Source organism: Palaemon carinicauda, chromosome 22 (assembly GCF_036898095.1).
Source record: "Palaemon carinicauda isolate YSFRI2023 chromosome 22, ASM3689809v2, whole genome shotgun sequence".
NCBI lineage: Eukaryota > Metazoa > Arthropoda > Malacostraca > Decapoda > Palaemonidae > Palaemon > Palaemon carinicauda.
This window is the reverse complement of record NC_090746.1, coordinates 112,968,290-112,984,423: the sequence shown is the minus strand read 5'-3', so window position 1 is coordinate 112,984,423 and position 16,134 is coordinate 112,968,290.

Here is a 16,134-nt window from a genome sequence, read left to right as displayed (position 1 = left end):
AATGAAAGTGATTGGCAGATTTAATCAATGTAATGTTAGGTCTTCAGTTGGCACAATTTGGAACTTGAAATACCGAGAGGTTCCTTTTAACAGTATTCTTAAATAAGCTCTAATATAACAGGGTTATGCTTTTAGAATGAGTTTACTGTAAGCCCATAGAAAGGCCTATTTTTTAAACAAACTTGAGAAGAGTTGAGTACTGCAATGATGATTAACAACAAGTTCTTTTCTTTATGATATCCTTAAGACTATATGTGAATTGATCATTCACACATTTATCCAACCACGTCTGACCAACGCAGGTGCTGATAGAGGAATGAAGATAAGGGGTGGGGAGATTTAGGGGTGGAGGGGGAGGTTGATGAAGGAGAGGTCTAATTGGTGAGGCATCTATGGTCGTGGTTCAATCACGCCCCAGTTTTCTATACCGACACTCAAAGAGTGAGCGAGCTAGGTTTATTCCTGGCATTCCATGCATCTCTTTTTTTTTTCTGTGGTATATTCAGCAATAACTATGCCTTAGAAATGGTGCTAGAGGAGCATTTCACTGGGCGACACAGGTTCCTCGCCCAGAAATAGATTTTTCCTTCATCAAAATCACTTTTCTTAATTATGGATATAACTAGTGTTCTGTATACCAGTTTGCTTGATCTTTTACCATTCAATTTATACTACTAACATGCTTTGTAGTGCACCTACATGGTTTTCCTCCTGTATTACCTCAATGCTGAATAGCCTCCCTGGTCACAGAACCTGGGCATATTTTCCCAAATCTATAAATAAATGAATACATAACATAGTTTGTTTTCCCACTTTTATCAATGAAGTTTTTCAAAATGCCCCTCCTTGTGTGAATCCTTTTTTGTCATTAAAACTTCTTGCCATCGAATCAATTTTTTTGTTCTGCCTAATTACTCTGATCTTGATGAAATCTTTCAACTTGGAGACTTTCTATTTTAAAAAATGGATTGAAAATAAACATTGAAGATGCCAAGCCTTCAATGCTTATTTTTGCCATATTTCTTCTTCTCTCATGAATAAAATCTTTCTACAGCTAGATGGTGATGATTATGTTGAATTACTTTTATATGGCTGAGTTTTTAGCGGTACCATTCCTATAAAAATTGCCGGCCAGTGGTAATATAATTCAGACTGCCAATTATGCTTCAAAGTGTTTTTGCATTGTTATCAAACATGTTCCCCTTCTTGGTTACTGGAGGTTGGTTGGCCATACAAGTTCTTCACAAATTCGGTTGCCTAATTTGAATAATTTCATAGTTACTTTTAGATTCAGACACACGAGGCTAATGACTTATAAGTAAAAGAAGCTTTCTCTTAAATTTCCTGTAATTCTTGAATTTGCATATGGAACATTTGTTTTGAAGACTACAGAACTGTGACCACTCCTTTTCACAATAATTAATTGAAAATTACCTGTTTTAAAGGAATATTCCTTTCTGTATGCAAAGAGAATAGAACAAAATTGAAAATAATGCATTTATCTCTTGTGACAATAAGCAGTCTAATAAGAGATTTAAATTTTTGCAGTCTTAAATACTTAAAAATCAAGTTAGATATACTGTAGACTATTTGATTTCATTTTAAATAGAGCTCCATTAATGGAAGCAACCTATAAGTGAAGTGTAACAGTATTCAAACTTTCATTGAGGCTAGAGTTGAGATATTACAAAGTAATTTTATTTTTCATGAGAGAATCATCTGGTAGCATGTGGGACTACTACTACGATAATATTGTTGTAGCCTATTTGGTATCTTTAAATATCCAGCCAATGTCCATCATTTTAACCTTGTGTTACTTTCCAGTCCTGTTGCAGTTGTTATTGTGTGATTCAAAGGTTATAGAGAGGGTCATCTGTTTGTCTCAATATACAGTGAGCCCTCGTTTATCGCGGTAGATAGGTTCCAGACCCGACCGCGATAGGTGAAAATCCGCGAAGTAGTGACACCATATTTACGTATTTATTTAACATGTATATTCAGACTTTTAAAACCTTCCCTTGTACGTAGTACTGTTAACAAACTACCCTTTAATGTACAGAACACTTAATGCATGTACTACAGTACCCTAAACTAAAACAGGCACAAATATTAAAGGCGATTTTATATCATGCGTTTCCTAAACACGCCAAAAAGCACGATAAAAAATGGCAACCAATGTTTTGTTTACGTTTATCTCTGATCATAATGAAGAAACAAACGCATTTACACATCTGTGTATAGGTTAGTTTTTGCATCGATTATATTGATTATTCAGTACAGTATGTTGATTTTGTTATTACCAATGTTTTACTTAATTTTTCTTAGGACTTCCAAATGAAATGTTTTTCTTTATGACGCCGCCTGAAATGACGGCGTCATAAAGTACGCTCAGTAAACAAACGAAGGCATTTAACGCGCATGATGAAAGTGATAAATAATGATATTACATTAAAAGCTTTTAGAAAATATGTTATTACAAATATTATTTACCGTATCTATATAAAATCATACATGTAGCAAAGCAGGAAAACAATTTACGAGAGAGAGAGAGAGAGAGAGAGAGAGAGAGAGAGAGAGAGAGAGAGAGAGAGAGAGAAGAGAGAGAGAGAGAGAGAGAGAGGAGAGAGAGAGAGAGAGAGAGAGAGAGAGAGGAGAGAGAGAGAGAGAGATTGTTTTTACGTACGTAAATGTAAATTTTAAACAAAAAAATAGCCCCATTTCATAAAAAATAGGTTATTACAAATATTTTACTTCTTCATATTACAGTAGTCTGTATAATACTGTAAAGTTCAGTACAGTATGTTGTTGTTATAGTCGTGGCGATGAAATTCTCACGAAAGAAAAACACGGCATTCATTACAACAGCTGATTCTCTCTCTCTCTCTCTCTCTCTCTCTCTCTCTCTCTCTCTCTCTCTCTCTCTCTCTCTCTCTCTCTCTCTCTCTTCGTGTTATACAATACTTACATATAGATGAAGAAACTAAAATTAGTTTTCTTAGTGTCAATTAAATACGAAACGAAAAAATTATGCCGAGTTTACATCCATTTCAATCGTTGCTAAAAATTACGGCATCCGATTTCATCAGCAAACCACTTTTTTTTTTTTGGGAAACATCATTTTATTCAAGAAAATTGCTACTCTTTAAATAATTAATTGCACATTAAGAAAGTGTGTACTTTTGTTTTTAAATTTCGGGTGTGTTTTAAAAATCGAGTATTGTTGACTTCTTTTTGTTTTACTTTTGGCTGTGATTAGATCAGCTGACGTCTAGCTGCCGCTCTTGAGAGTGTACGAATACACTAACAAAGTATCGTTTATACCATTTCTTAACTTATTCAAACCGTCTACAGTATACAGTTGATATTACATAAGCCACCAATGTGTTATAACCTATAAAAATTTTTTGTTTATTACATTTAAAACAACACACACACTCTCTCTCTCTCTCTCTCTCTCTCTCTCTCTCTCTCTCTCTCTCTCTCTCTCTCTCTCTCTCTCTCTCTCTCTCTGTGGGCTACTTTTCACTACCTCCCATTCCTTACCTCTCACTATCTCTCTAACAAATGATATTTTTGTTGCTCCTCAAAGTTTCATTTATATTGAAAATCAATCATGATTCAATTTTCCTTACTTTCTCCAATCTCGCACCATCGGTCACATTGCGGTATTTTCGAAATTTCCGGAAAATCCGCGATATATGTATATACATGCGTTATGAAAAAAATCCGCGAAGTGGTGAATCAGCGATGGTCGAACCGCGAAGTAGCGAGGGCTCACTGTAGTCATAAATCCTGCTGAGTTTAGCTAGTGTAATGGTTCAAAGATTTTATTGCCAGATGAAAGATATAAGATTTAATCTTATTCTAAAGAAAAACTATGATATGAAAATATCCTGTGTACCAAATAATTTGATAGTTGATTATCTTTGAAGGAAAAAACTTTGTATTTGATGGATGGAAAATAACTTTGTTCTACAGAGGTAAATTATGCAAATTCAAGACTAATGAAAAATTTCAGATGACTTTTCAGGGGAACCACAGTTCATATTTAGATGAATGTCAAGAATAGAAGTGAATGAATACTTAACGAATAGATCTCGAAAACAGACTTTGAAATTTTTTTTTTTTTCAGCTGAATGCTTGGTCACTCATTGGAGTCATTGGATGCCTTGCTCAGCAACCTGCAGTAAAAGACTAAGAGCAAGAACAAGGACCTACTTCATGCCGATGAAGGCAAACATGGCAGGCTGCCAAAAGCAGCTAGAAGAAAAGGAGATGTGCGCTGCACCTGTTCCTTACTGTGCTGGAAGTGTCTTTACTGAACCAGAACCTGTAGGTTGTAAACTTCAATTATTTGTTTTTTGCCTATTGGAAATGTCCCTGCCTGGTGATTTGCCAGACTAGGGTTTGAGTCTCGTTCAAGCTTGATAGTTTCTTGTAGTGTCTACAACTTCACCATCATTGTGAGCTAAGGAAGGTGGCTTTGGGGAAGCCTGTAGGTCTACCTGCTGAGTCATCAGCAGCCATTACCTTGTCCTCCGTGGTCCTACCTTGGATGGAGAGGGGCCTTGGACGTATATGGTCACACTAGGAAATTGTCCTGCTAGTCAGGACAATGTCACTGTTTCTTGCCTTTGCCATTCATGAATGAACTTTAAACCTTTAAAACACAAATTTTCAGCGGACACTTTCATAATGTCTCTGCAGTATAGAAAAGAAAAGAATTTATTGAACATTAATAAAGACTATACTTTACTTTGATGGCTGCTTTTCCGAACCCATACAGCAGGGGAACCCCACTCTCTACAGGACCTCCACTGTTGTTTTACCTTGTTAATTTAGAATATTTAATGTTTCATATCGCGTATTGTTCATTTACTGTTAAATCGTCACTGTTGTATGACTGTTGAAATAAGAAAGTCTCCAGTTTCCTCTTGAAAGCCTTCATGTCTTCAATCATTCGAATGTTTCGTGGTAGCTTATTATATAGTTTCGGGGCCGCATATTTAAAGTAGACATGAATCTAGGTTCCAACAGTTTGAAGCCATCTGTAACTATTCTCGTGTCGACACAATTTGTTGGCTGCGCAATATGTAGCAATTCTCTAAAGTATTCTGGATGCCCGGTTCTAATAACTTGGTGGGTTATTTTACTGTACATATTTTAAATTCTATTCTCGCCTTAATTGGCAGCCAGTGTAAATCGATTAGTATGGAGTGATCCTTTCTCTAAGTGGGACACCTTTTATCAGTCTTGCTCCTCTGTTTATTATGTTTTGTAATTTCTTAAGTTGCACTTTTGGTAAATTGTAATAGAGTTGCAGTAGTCAATCCTGGTAATAACACAGTTTATCGCAAGTTTCTTTACAGAATTTTCGACCAGGTACTTTTTTCTAAATCATTTAAGAATCTTTCAATACTTCTTGTGAAAAAATCACGTGTTGCATTCCACTTCAATGAAACCAACTTAGTAAAGCAGAAACTGACTATAATGTTCTGTCTTTACAGCCAAAGTATTTTCATAAAATCCTTTTGCAATTATTCAGTTTCATTGTACAATTTCACAAGTGTATATTGTAGTTCTTGATTATTGAGATTTAGGGAGGATTTTTTTAATATAAGTTGTCTGAAACTTACATACTGTATATATAAAGCAGTTTATAACATTCTCAATCAACCTATAGTTTTGGGAGTGTATGTATCAACAGTTATATTTTTTAGAGATGGTATACATTAACTGATCCGATTGGGTTTGTTTGACTCAAGATAACATTGAAGATGTTTCCTATTTTATTTTGCAAACTAAAGATAACCAAATTACTGATGATACATCTACAATTGTTTAATGTAAATTTGTATAAGTATCAAATGAAGATAAAAGCTCGATTTCATATGGGTTGTGATATTTGTAAGGGATTTAAGGGTAGACCACCATTTATGTTCCTGAGTTGTACCAGAAATGGTTTCTTTTATAATTAAATTGTATTCCTGTTCAGTTGAGGCATAAACTCTGAGCAAAAGCTCAAAGCTGAGTATAGTTGTTCCAGGTCAAATCTGATCTGTTACCCTTCCAAAGATGATAGGCCTCCTGCTTCTCCAAATAAGCACGTCTACAATCATCATTAAACCACGGTTTGTCCTTCACTCGGTACCTTAGCACACGAGAAGGGATACGCCTGTCAATTATGTTGACTAGATTCTCATTCAAAGGGACAACAGGATCTACACTACTATATAATTGTGACCAATTCAAGCACAAAAGATCATGCAAAATACCATTCCAGTCTGCTTGGGATTACATATAAATTTTACAAGAGTATGATATATCAGGAACAGGCTACTCAGTCTTCACTACTAATGAAATCAAGGCATGATCAGATGTCCCGACTGGAGAACCAGCCTTACTAGTTATAACGCCAGGGGAGACTTCAAGGGGGATAGGGCTGGGAGGCAAATTTGTATACATAGCTAAGGTTTGTCTAGTTAGGAAAAATACAAATTATCTACAAATGTCATTTGTTCCGTAACTGGAACACAAACCACGCTATTTATAGGGGCGACTCACCCATTAGGAAGGGTGGACGTCCCTGCCAATCTGGCTTTTTGGCTTTACCCGGGGGCTCCTTATCTGAGTATGTCGGTACTCAAATATAAGGAGTCCCTGCACCTCGCTAAATCCTTGCAACGCAAGCTGTGTGTTGAGGTATATAGAAGTGTGACCGTCCAGGTAAAGTTATTCCGAGTCTTTAGAAGGAAAAAACTGTGTAACCAAGACTTTCCCGATGCCACCTCACTAGGGTATGGGGACGCAATAGTATTACTGTAGTCTTAATACTAGGTACACAAGGGAGCACGGTTTACCTGCAGTGGTTTGAGGTCAGCTGTGCAGAGAACCCAGGATGCTGCTTTCCCCAAGAGAGGAGAGAATGAAGAAATGAATAAGGGCTAGTCAAACCTTTTCATTCATGCAGACTAAAACCGGGTAACAATGCCCTCAACCTTCTGCTACTTGTCCAATAAGGAGCTTGAGGTTTTAAACCAGCTGTTGTGCACCCACCAGAGGACCGATAGAGAACGTATCGAGTCTCCTGTGGGTCACGTCTTGCAGGTAGTGGGATGTGAATGTGGTTTCACGATTCCACACCCCAGCTTGGACCTGCGTCACTGAGAAGTTTCTCTTGAATGCCAGGGACGTAGCTACGCCCGACATCATGAGCTCTGGGGCGACGTGAAGGAGGGGGGTCTGGATTCAATGCATGATCTATGACATTGTGAATCCATGCTGAGATGGTGTTCTTGGTGACCCTCCTCTCGGTCCTTCCTGCGCTGACGAATGGTGCAGGCACACAGGGACGAGCTGCGACTGTAGTGCAGGCACACAGGGGCGCATGGCTGTTCTCTTAAAATACAGCCTCAAAAACCTCACTAGGCATAGTAAGAGATGGTCTGGGTCATATGTTACAGAACGGAGACTAGAAATCCAGAAGGAATCGAATCATGGATCCGCTACTCCTGGGTTCTGAGTCTTAGCAATAAACTCAGGGACGAAGCTGAACGTTACCTCTCCCCATCCCCTTGAATGGGCGATGTTGTATGAGAGACCATGAAGTTCACAGACTCGTTTGGCAGAAGCCAAAGCTAGCAGGAACATCGTCTTCCAAGTCGGGTGGCGATCTGTTGCCTGGTGTAATGGTTCATAGGGGGGTCTTTTAAGAGACCTGAGAACTCAAACCATGTTCCATGGGGGAGGTCTCACTTCAGACTGAGGACAGGTAAGTTCATAACTACGTATGAGTAAGGAAAGTTCTAGCGATGAAGAAATGTTCATTCCTTTCAGTCTAAAGGCGAGGCTCAAGGCTGAGCGATAGCCTTTTACCGCCAAGACTGACAGGCGCATTTCTTCACGCAAATACACGAGGAACTCCGCTATTGCTGGAATAGTGGCATCGAGAGGAGAGATACCCCTTCCACGACACCAACCACAGAAGACTTTCCACTTTGCCTGGTAGACTGCTGCTGATGATTTTCGCAGGTAACCAGACATCCTAATCGCAACTTGTTGCGAAAATCCTCTCTGAGAGAGGAGGTGCTGGATAGTCTCCAGGCGTGAAGTAGTAGCGAAGCTACGGCTTTGTGGAATATGTTGGCATGTGGTTGTTTGAGTAGATTGTGTCGTGGAAGGAGTTCTCTTGGGGGCTCCGTTATGAGTTGCAGAAGGTCCGGAAACCATTCTGCGTGATGCCATAGCGGAGCTATGGGAGTCATTGAAAGATTGACCGATGTTCTGGCCTTGTTGAGTACCCTCCTCATCAGACAGAACAGGGGAAAGGTGTAAACGTTGATGTTGTCCCACCGTTGTTGGAATGCATCTTGCCAGAGAGCCTTGGGGTCTGGGACTGGGGAACAATACAATGGGAGCTTGAAGTTCAGGGCCGTTGCGAAGAGGTCCAATGTCGGAGAACCCCACAAAGTCAGGACTTTGTTGGCTACTAGATGATCCAAAGACCACTCGGTACTCACTATCTGAGATGCTCTGCTCAGGTTGTCAGCGAGCACATTCCTTTTGCCCAGAATGAAGCGTGCCGATAGGGCTCATTAGACACTACTGTCTTCGGTGCTGATTTCGTCGTTGTGGTCTTGGACGAGACTGCTGAGGTGCTGGAGGTTTATAGGGCTTGGATGTTAAAGCCCTATGGAGGAGGGAGTCTTGATGAGACTTCCTCCACCTCTCAGCAGCACGTTCCACATTCTTAGGCTCAAACAGGTGGTCTCCCTCTAGAGAGGAATGTCTGAGCCTATTTATCTCGACGCTGGGGACCTGTTGGTGGAACCTCTCAGACGTTTTAAGATGGCCTTTGCCCACAAGTTCGAAACTAGGTGGGCAAGAAACTCGATTGTACGAGTGCCTGAGAGGAAGGTCTCCATAGTCTTCCTGGTACGCTCCCTGGAGAAATGCTCGGATCGTACCAGGAATCCCAAGGTCCCTAACCAGATATCCAGCCACGAAGTAGCCTGCATCGCATACTTTGTGACCTTTTCCTGGTTAAGGACTTCGGCCGCCGAGAAAGAGACCTGCCGGCTGAAGTCTCTCTCAAGAGAGATCCCCCTCGTTAGTTCTTCCAGAGAGTGGTGAAGTGGAAGAGCTGGCCAAGGCTCCTCCAGTATCTCAAAGTACCTCCTCTGTTGTACACTAGGAGGTGGGAGGAGCTTGTTTGTAGAGCCGGAACAGTTGGAGGCGGCAAACTCGGAGAGCTGTTGGGCAATCTTAGCCCTGGCAGTCTTCAATCTCTGAGACAAGACCAGTGCAGCCCTGCTCTGAACTGCCGAAGACACAGTCGTCCTTGCCCTCCTGAGGGGGTATCTCTGGGTCGGAAAACCCATTGAGAACCCTCATAAGAGTCAGGACCTGCCAGAATGCATGTTCTGACTCTGGTTGCTCTCCTCCTGATGTTGGACTTGCACCGATCTTCCATCCCCAAGAGCTCTTCTCGGGGTGGGTCGCGGACATCCCTCAATTGATTGATTGATTTAAAGTTTTCAGGCATCCTGACATCTAAGGTCATTGACGCCGGTAACATTTAATCCATGTATACAAAAATAAAAAATAAAATAAAATAAAAAATAAAAGAGTATTCAATTAAAATCATAAAAGTTGAATGTCATAAAAGTTAAATATTTTTCAGAAGACCTGCTTCTGAAAGAAATCTAAAAATGCCACTTGCATGGTAGGACACATAATTTCCAAGAATCTTGGCAAGGATGAACCTGCCACCCTCACCTCGAGCCTCGAACAAATATCTATTCCTTAAGTTGTTATAATTGGGGCATTCGGTCAACAAATACCTTACTGTTAGAGGTACTAAACAGTCATCACAATACGGTTGGTGTTGGCCCTTCAGCAGAAACTCGTGTGTCAACCGAGTGTGACCAATACGGAGACGACAAAGAGACGTCTCCCATTTTCGGGGCATCATATTATACCTCCAAGGAGATATGTCATTTGTTACCTCTCGCATTTTATTGCCATCTAGGCAATCCCATTACTGTTGCCATTTTTTGCAAACCAATTTCTTGATGTCAGGTAAGAAATCATTACAGGGAATGGGATACCTTCTTGGCAGAAAATCGGATGCAGCCTTCTTAGCCTGTGAATCTGCCTTCTCATTCCCAGACACACCTACATGTGCTGGAACCCAACAAAATTGAACTGTTATACCTCTCTGTCCAATAATAAAAAGCCATTCTAAGATCTTTAAAACTAGAGGGTTATTAGAATTAAAAACTTCTATAGCTTGAAGGACACTCCTTGCATCACTAAAAATTGTAAAATTACCCTCCTTCTCCAACGCTATTTTCCCAATAGCGGTTAATATGCCATACAGTTCGGCAGTAAATATGGAAGCGGTCAGAGGAAGTGCACCTCTACAATTAAAACCATTACTATGTACTCCAAATCCAATGCCAGCATCAGATTTGGAGCCATCAGTATAGATAAAAGTTGATCCTCTATGTTCTTTAACATGTTCATTAAAAAGAGACCTGGCTTCTAGGTCTGACATATTCTTCTTACCTCCAATAAAATATTTACAAAAAGGTATCTCTGGTAACTTCCATGGAGGCGTTGATGATACCTTGAATGGAAGTACCTTATTTCTAATTATATCCAGACTATTTAATAATAGTTTCACCCGAAAGCCATAAGGTTGAGGAGATTTTGGGTGCAACTCAAAGTATGATGCGTGTCTTACAAGGCTTGCAGTCTGAAAGGCTAGAGAGTTAGGGAGTCTTTGCAATCTAAACCAATACCGAAGAATGGAAGACATTCGGTAAAGGTCTAGAGGTAACTCTCCAGTATCAACAAGGAGACTTGGGATAGGCGAGGTTTTAAAAGCTCCAGTAGACAATCTAATACCTACATGATGTATCAAGTCTAATATTTTTAACCGGCTTGGGGTGGCTGAAGAATATATTTCACAACCATAACTAATTTTGGAAAAAATCAAGGCCTTGTATAATTTTAAAATAGTATTGCGGTCTGCCCCCCATGATGTATGGGGCAATACTTTTAAGATATTCAGAGCTTCAACACATTTAGCTTTTAACGCTTTTAAGTGAGAAACCCATGTAAGCCTACAATTAAATATCAAACCTAAAAATTTAGCTTCTCTTGCACATGGTATCTGTTGACCTTTAATGTGTATATCCGGGTCTGGATGTACTCCCCGGATACGACAAAAATGGACAATGGTAGTTTTACTTGTCGAGAACTTAAATCCATTCATGTCAGCCCACTGGATAATTTTATCAATAGAGAGTTGGATTTTTCTCTCAACCATTGCCATTCTAGTGCCAGCAAATGATATTGCGAGATCATCCACAAATAATGTTGAGAGAACATCCTGGGGAATGGCTGAGGATATCCCATTAATTTCTAGTGCAAAAAGGGTTACACTCAGCACACTACCCTGAGGAACTACTTCTTCCTGGCACTTACTCTCTGATAGAGTTTCCCCCACTCTCACTTGAAAAACTCTACGTGAAAGAAATGCCTGAATAAATAGTGGCAGCTCTCCTCTCAATCCCAATTCATGAATGGTTTTAAGTATACCATATCTCCATGTGGTATCATATGCCTTTTCAAGGTAAAAAAATACTGTCACATGGTGCTGTTTGGAAGCAAAGGCTTCACAAATAGAAGACTCAAGTCGTATTAACACATCAGTTGTTGAGTGCATTTTTCTGAATCCACATTGAATCGGTGATAAAATACCCTTCTTTTCAAGGTACCACATCAGCCTTGCATTGACCATCATCTCCATGATTTTACATAAACACGAAGTCAATGCAATAGGTCGATAGCTTGCTGCTAAAAACTTGTCCTTACCAGGTTTTAAAAAGGCTAAAATAATGGCTAGTTCCCAAACACTTGGCTAACTATGATCATGCCATATTCTATTAATAATACTTAAAATAAATAACTTTGTATTAAAATGTACATGTTTAACCATTGCATATGGAATTCCATCGGGTCCAGGAGCTGTATCGTTGCAAGTAGCGAGTGCGGAATCAAGTTCTCTTTCAGTAAAAGGAGAATTATACGATTATTGCCTTCCCGTTGCAAAATTTAAAATTTTCTTTTCTTCAATGCTCCTGTACTGGTGACCAGGAGCTGCTACACTCTTCCACGATACATTTGAAAAATGGTCAGCCAAGGCATTACCAACTTCATTTCCTTCAGTCACAAACTGACCATTCACTTTCAACACTGGTGGTGGGTTCGGGGTAAATTTGCCTGCAATTTTTTTTATTTTCCTCCATACAGAAGATGGTGGTGTTCTACTATTAATGGAGGAAACAAAAGGCACCCAAGAATGGCGTCTAGCTTCTTTCATGGCACGACGGAACTGTGCTCTACACTTTTTGTATGATATCAAATTTTCATCAGTACGGCGTCTACGCAATCTAGTCAGAGATTTTCTGGTGGCTCTGTGCAAGGCTGTTAATTCTGAGGACCACCACGGGACTGGTCGTCTTTTAAATAGTCCTGTGGTTTTGGGAATCGAATTGATTCCTGCTGTATGAAGAGTTCCATTCAGTAGGTCTATGCGGTAGTCTAACACAAAATCTGACACCGAAAATTTTGGGACATTATCTCTGACCCCGGCCCTTACTCGATTCGGACCCCAAAAATAGGGCCCTTTTTCAATAAAAACTCATATATCTTCTATAATTTTAGCCGGAGAGCGAAAATATGCGATGACCACATTTATACCCATAAAACGACTCTATGCTGTAGTCTAACACAAAATCTGACACCGAAAATTTTGGGACATTATCTCTGACCCCAGCCCTTACTCGATTCGGACCCCAAAAATAGGGCCCTTTTTCAATAAAAACTCATATATCTTCTATAATTTTAGCCGGAGAGCGAAAATATACGATGACCACATTTATACCCATAAAACGACTCTATGCAGTAGTCTAACACAAAATCTGACACCGAAAAGTTTGGGACACTATCTCTGACCTCGGCCCTTACTCGATTCAGATCCCAAAAATAGGGCCCTTTTTCAATAAAAACTCATATATCTTCTATAATTTTAGCCGGAGAGCAAAAATATGCGATGACCACATTTATACCCATAAAACGACTCTATGCTGTAGTCTAACACAAAATCTGACACCGAAAAATTTCGGGCATTATCTCTGACCCCGGCCCTTACTCGTTTCGGACCCCAAAAATAGGGTCCTTTTTCAATAAAAACTCATATATCTTCTATAATTTTAGCCGGAGAGCGAAAATATGCGATGACCACATTTATACCCATAAAACGACTCTATGCTGTAGTCTAACACAAAATCTGACACCGAAAAATTTCGGGCATTATCTCTGACCCCGGCCCTTGCTCGTTTCGGACCCCAAAAATAGGGTCCTTTTTCAATAAAAACTCATATATCTTCTATAATTTTAGCCGGAGAGCGAAAATATGCGATGACCACATTTATACCCATAAAACGACTCTATGCTGTAGTCTAACACAAAATCTGACACCGAAAAATTTCGGGCATTATCTCTGACCCCGGCCCTTACTCGTTTCGGACCCCAAAAATAGGGTCCTTTTTCAATAAAAACTCATATATCTTCTATAATTTTAGCCGGAGAGCGAAAATATGCGATGACCACATTTATACCCATAAAACGACTCTATGCTGTAGTCTAACACAAAATCTGACACCGAAAAATTTCGGGCATTATCTCTGACCCCGGCCCTTACTCGTTTCGGACCCCAAAAATAGGGTCCTTTTTCAATAAAAACTCATATATCTTCTATAATTTTAGCCGGAGAGCAAAAATATGCGATGACCACATTTATACCCATAAAACGACTCTATGCTGTAGTCTAACACAAAATCAGACACCGAAAAATTTCGGGCATTATCTCTGACCCCGGCCCTTACTCGTTTCGGACCCCAAAAATAGGGTCCTTTTTCAATAAAAACTCATATATCTTCTATAATTTTAGCCGGAGAGCGAAAATATGCGATGACCACATTTATACCCATAAAACGACTCTATGCTGTAGTCTAACACAAAATCTGACACCGAAAAATTTCGGGCATTATCTCTGACCCCGGCCCTGACTCGTTTCGGACCCCAAAAATAGGGTCCTTTTTCAATAAAAACTCATATATCTTCTATAATTTTAGCCGGAGAGCGAAAATATGCGATGACCACATTTATACCCATAAAACGACTCTATGCTGTAGTCTAACACAAAATCTGACACCGAAAAATTTCGGGCATTATCTCTGACCCCGGCCCTTACTCGTTTCGGACCCCAAAAATAGGGTCCTTTTTCAATAAAAACTCATATATCTTCTATAATTTTAGCCGGAGAGCGAAAATATGCGATGACCACATTTATACCCATAAAACGACTCTATGCTGTAGTCTAACACAAAATCTGACACCGAAAAATTTCGGGCATTATCTCTGACCCCGGCCCTTACTCGTTTCGGACCCCAAAAATAGGGTCCTTTTTCAATAAAAACTCATATATCTTCTATAATTTTAGCCGGAGAGCGAAAATATGCGATGACCACATTTATACCCATAAAACGACTCTATGCTGTAGTCTAACACAAAATCTGACACCGAAAAATTTCGGGCATTATCTCTGACCCCGGCCCTTACTCGTTTCGGACCCCAAAAATAGGGTCCTTTTTCAATAAAAACTCATATATCTTCTATAATTTTAGCCGGAGAGCGAAAATATGCGATGACCACATTTATACCCATAAAACGACTCTATGCTGTAGTCTAACACAAACTCTGACACCGAAAAATTTCGGGCATTATCTCTGACCCCGGCCCTTACTCGTTTCGGACCCCAAAAATAGGGTCCTTTTTCAATAAAAATCATATATCTTCTATAATTTTAGCCGGAGAGCGAAAATATGCGATGACCACATTTATACCCATAAAACGACTCTATGCTGTAGTCTAACACAAAATCTGACACCGAAAAATTTCGGGCATTATCTCTGACCCCGGCCCTTACTCGTTTCGGACCCCAAAAATAGGGTCCTTTTTCAATAAAAACTCATATATCTTCTATAATTTTAGCCGGAGAGCGAAAATATGCGATGACCACATTTATACCCATAAAACGACTCTATGCTGTAGTCTAACACAAAATCTGACACCGAAAAATTTCGGGCATTATCTCTGACCCCGGCCCTTACTCATTTCGGACCCCAAAAATAGGGTCCTTTTTCAATAAAAACTCATATATCTTCTATAATTTTAGCCGGAGAGCGAAAATATGCGATGACCACATTTATACCCATAAAACGACTCTATGCTGTAGTCTAACACAAAATCTGACACCGAAAAATTTCGGGCATTATCTCTGACCCCGGCCCTTACTCGTTTCGGACCCCAAAAATAGGGTCCTTTTTCAATAAAAACTCATATATCTTCTATAATTTTAGCCGGAGAGCGAAAATATGCGATGACCACATTTATACCCATAAAACGACTCTATGCTGTAGTCTAACACAAAATCTGACACCGAAAAATTTCGGGCATTATCTCTGACCCCGGCCCTTACTCGTTTCGGACCCCAAAAATAGGGTCCTTTTTCAATAAAAACTCATATATCTTCTATAATTTTAGCCGGAGAGCGAAAATATGCGATGACCACATTTATACCCATAAAACGACTCTATGCTGTAGTCTAACACAAAATCTGACACCGAAAAATTTCGGGCATTATTTCTGACCCCGGCCCTTACTCGTTTCGGACCCCAAAAATAGGGTCCTTTTTCAATAAAAACTCATATATCTTCTATAATTTTAGCCGGAGAGCGAAAATATGCGATGACCACATTTATACCCATAAAACGACTCTATGCTGTAGTCTAACACAAAATCTGACACCGAAAAATTTCGGGCATTATCTCTGACCCCGGCCCTTACTTGTTTCGGACCCCAAAAATAGGGTCCTTTTTCAATAAAAACTCATATATCTTCTATAATTTTAGCCGGAGAGCGAAAATATGCAATGACCACATTTATACCCATAAAACGACTCTATGCTGTAGTCTAACACAAAATCTGACACCGAAAAAT